This window comes from Notothenia coriiceps, unplaced genomic scaffold, assembly GCF_000735185.1.
Source record: "Notothenia coriiceps isolate Sejong01 unplaced genomic scaffold, NC01 NC01_scaffold00037246, whole genome shotgun sequence".
NCBI classification, from domain to species: domain Eukaryota; kingdom Metazoa; phylum Chordata; class Actinopteri; order Perciformes; family Nototheniidae; genus Notothenia; species Notothenia coriiceps.
The window spans coordinates 5,575,491-5,579,391 of NW_011369947.1; the positions used below are offsets into that span (position 1 = coordinate 5,575,491).

Genomic DNA, 3,901 nt, shown 5'->3' on the forward strand with positions numbered 1-3,901 from the left:
AGATCACTTCCTCTTTCAGTCCCTTTGGAGCCGTAGTACTCAGATCCAAAACCCATTTAGCCTTTGCTTTAAAGGGAACAGGTTGCGCTCTCCACCCCTCACGGCCAGGGATTGATCATCTCTGATAGACCAGCATTTTAATTCTGTGACCAAATGTCCACACTGTAGGAAACACTTAGCTGGAGGGCATGCAGGATCTCTCCCATTGAAGCTGCTGCTGTGTTTATCCACATAAAAAATGTTGCTATCTTGCATTTATCTTGTTACCATTTTACATACATTGGTTTTACTTCATTTATTTCATCTGTATTTACTGTCTTTAATATCAAATCAGGGATAGTTTCATCCCAGAGGCCATACGACTGTTAAACACCTGACATTTTGAAACAACATCCATAACATTCATCTGGCTGCAACTTACAAATGATTTATCTAATATATCATATTCCAATCACTTGTATATAGACTCTTAATGCACTATTTCACTATTTCCCTATTTATTTGTATTACTTGCACTACTTTTTCAGTTTTTTCAGTTTTATTGTGTTGAAGCCTGTGACCTAAGATTTTCATCGACATAACTTCACTGTAGCTATTTACGTATGACAAATAAAAGCCTTGGACCTTGAAATGGTCTTTCCCAGACAAAGGCTTGATAGGCGCGTTCACACCGCAGTACTTTTCCCACTTTAGTTCCGATATAGTTCAGAAATGTCGCGTTCACACCAAAAAAACTAAAATGAGTTAATCAGAACCTTTTTACCTCCTTTTCCGTCCCTGCTAGAGAGCAAGGACTTTTGTGTGAGAAAAAGCTTCCTATGTCTGATTGTCTGGGCGGAATGCAAACCACGCCCCGTAAAACTCCCAAAAGGTTTTGTGAAGCCGCCATTTTATTATCATTGCATTAGCATTATTAGCATTAGCATTAGCCCAGCGCAGAAACGCAGAGAGACTAACTTATGGCAACACAAAAGAAAACATGGGAGCGGTGGAGATGAGGAGGTGTCGGCGTTCTGGCGATTTACTCGGAAGGCTTCAGTAGAAGCTGCTGGGACTCCCTCCCTTCTACTGAAGCCAGTCCCCAACTCCGGGGACTTCCGGCCGGGGACTTCGGGTGGCAGTATACGCCGTGAAGTGGTTTGCGGCCTGCCAGTAAACCCAAAGCAGAAGAAGAAGAAGTGACGTCAGCGGCTTCATTTGCCTAATCCTCCCCCAGGGACTTATTCCGGTGTGAACGCGATCTGCTCTTTAGTTCATCAGAACTAAAGAGTTCCGATGAACTATAAGTTCTGATGAACCTTTGTGGGAAAAGTACTGCGGTGTGATAGCGCCTAATGTTTCTTTTTTGATATTGATTTGGACCTTTTCTGATTCGTGGCCCAATGGGATGGTTCCATGGTGTAATGGTTAGCACTCTGGACTTTGAATCCAGCGATCCGAGTTCAAATCTCTGTGGAACCTGAATTTGTGTAGCCATCAGAGCGTTAACAGTAAAGAATGCCACACATGGAAATCGGAGACTCCTACCTACATCCAGATGCATATTCATATTGCATACAAACTCACTATATGTAAGAACAGACGTGCAATAAACAGGAAGTTCTAACTTCTGCTTGAGAGGAGATGCACTCAAAAAAAGGCAGTTGAATTTGACATTTACTTTGTTACCTGTCAGAGTCTGGCAGGAGAGCAAGGTCTGCCGCCTCACCCTTAAAAGATTGTAGTTAGAATATGGACGATTAGGATTTAGGAATGACTTTAGAATGAATAAATGAATACACAGATGAATCAATGGAGGATTTTACAGACAAAAAACAAGGTGAAAATGTCCAATATTCAAGTGCAGGGCGACTGTGGCAAAGGGGCGTCTTCCAAAAGAGCAATCAACATGTCGAAGTGTCCTTGGGCCAGACACTGTAGGTAAACCCCACATTGCTCTGTTAGGTTTGTCTGAAGTGCATATAAGTCCCTTTGGATAAACGCATACACAAAATAACATGTACCAATCCGTCAGCCTTTTTTAGGGGAAGCTGAACCCCTTTATTTCACCCCTCCCACAGCTGACTCTTAAACTGAAGCAGCTATATGTGATATTGCCATCACTCATTTTAATATTTACTTCTGTGCTTTTTTGTAAAATTGACATGCAAGAAAAGTCCTGTTTGCTATCTGATTGTTTCCCTTGTTTCCCCTTATTTTCTTCATGTCTTACATAAAAAGTAAATGTGATATAAAATAATATATATCATGATGTTTTGTTGGAAAACACCTGGTAGATTACTCCAACAGATGCTGAATACACTTTACTAAACTCTTTTTAAACTAAATGTTACATTGTGAAAATGGCCTTCATGTTGCTCCAGATTTTGTTTCTGTTACTTTTACATGTCTTTCTTCTCAGCAAGTTAACAAGAGCAGCGCTTCTGACAGGATCTTTTGGCTGGAGATCTGATAACCACAGATCCTCCAGCGTGTTTGTATTATTGCCTTTCTCTAACAGCACTGATAACATGGTCCAGGGTGGATGGCAAGTGGGAAGGGACACATTGCAACCCTCTTGGGAACAGTGCTGGGCAAGTGTGCTCCACTTAGGGTTCTGCCAGAACAACTCTGAAGGGATGTTAATGCTGGTGAGGCGACGGGTGCCAATACTCTACCCCGTATTAAGGTTTTCCACTAGAGCAGATGCCATATGTTCCTCTCTGCCGCAGCCACATGTCCCCTTCCCTTTCAACTTCGCCTTAAAGGGGCCCAGTGTAAATGAGCGGAAAAATCAACAGATTTTCCTTCTGCTTTCCATTGCTAATGTGTTTCTGTGTTCAAAAGCCAGCACAGTTGGGAGAAGAGCAGACTTGACAGAAATAAATAAAAAATAAGAAACACCACTTTTTTTTTTCTTCCCCTGCTTCACAGTAAACACACCCTGTTGTGACATCTACACTCACTTCCTAGTTTTCTCAAAGAATGGATTTCCAAATAGCAGATGATCTTTGGCATGTATCACGAGCCGTACTCCGAAACTTTTTACACAGGAATGTGTGTATACTATATCAAGGGCACATGGGTAAAGGTGTGTGTGTGTGTGTGTGTGTGTGTGTGTGTGTGTATGTGTGTATGTGTTTGTGTTCGTGTGAGAACAATAGAAAGAGAACATCAAAAGAGGCGATTAAACAAAAGATAAGTAAAAATGAAATAGAAATATTACAAAAAATCCAAATCAATGACTTTCTACCTCATTATTTTTTCTTCCTTTGCTTATTTCTGTTCCCCTTTTTGATTGAAGTGAGCTCGGGTGTGTAAATGTAAAAAGGAGATGCATTTGGTTTTTCAACAGAAAACTATACTCACTTTTGCAATTGTTGTTGTTTTTGTAAGGCAAACTTTTTTACACACCATCTTTCTTTGACCTTTCCTTATCAGTGAGTGTGTTTTAGTTCTAGGCTCCAAAGTTAGACAGGTAATTATAGAGAAAACACACACACACACACACACACACACACACACACACACACACACACACACACACACACACACACACACACACACACACACACACACACACACACACACATGCCATGTATACATCACTTCAGGGGACATTACATTGACTTACATGCATTTCCTTGAGACTTATCCTAACCTTAACCATAACCAACACATGCCTAACCCTAACCCTTACCCTTAACCTAACCCTAACCCTAATCCTAACCCTAACCAAGTCTTCACCCTAAAATTAATGATTCCCCTCATGGGGACCTCCAATTTGTCCCCATAAGGGAAGCGAGTCCCCACACGTGACTGTGTCCCCACAAGTATAGTAATGCTAGGCCACAGACACACACACACACACACACACACACACACACACACACACACACACACACACACACACACACACACA

General features: G+C 41.5%; 1 non-coding gene across 1 annotated transcript; it reads left to right on the plus strand.

Annotated features, from left to right (window-relative positions):
• The first annotated feature begins 1,389 nt into the window (after window positions 1–1,389).
• trnaq-uug (transfer RNA glutamine (anticodon UUG)) lies at window positions 1,390–1,461 on the plus strand. Its single transcript has one exon. It is a non-coding gene; the product is annotated as a tRNA-Gln (tRNA).
• Window positions 1,462–3,901: the final 2,440 nt, after the last annotated feature.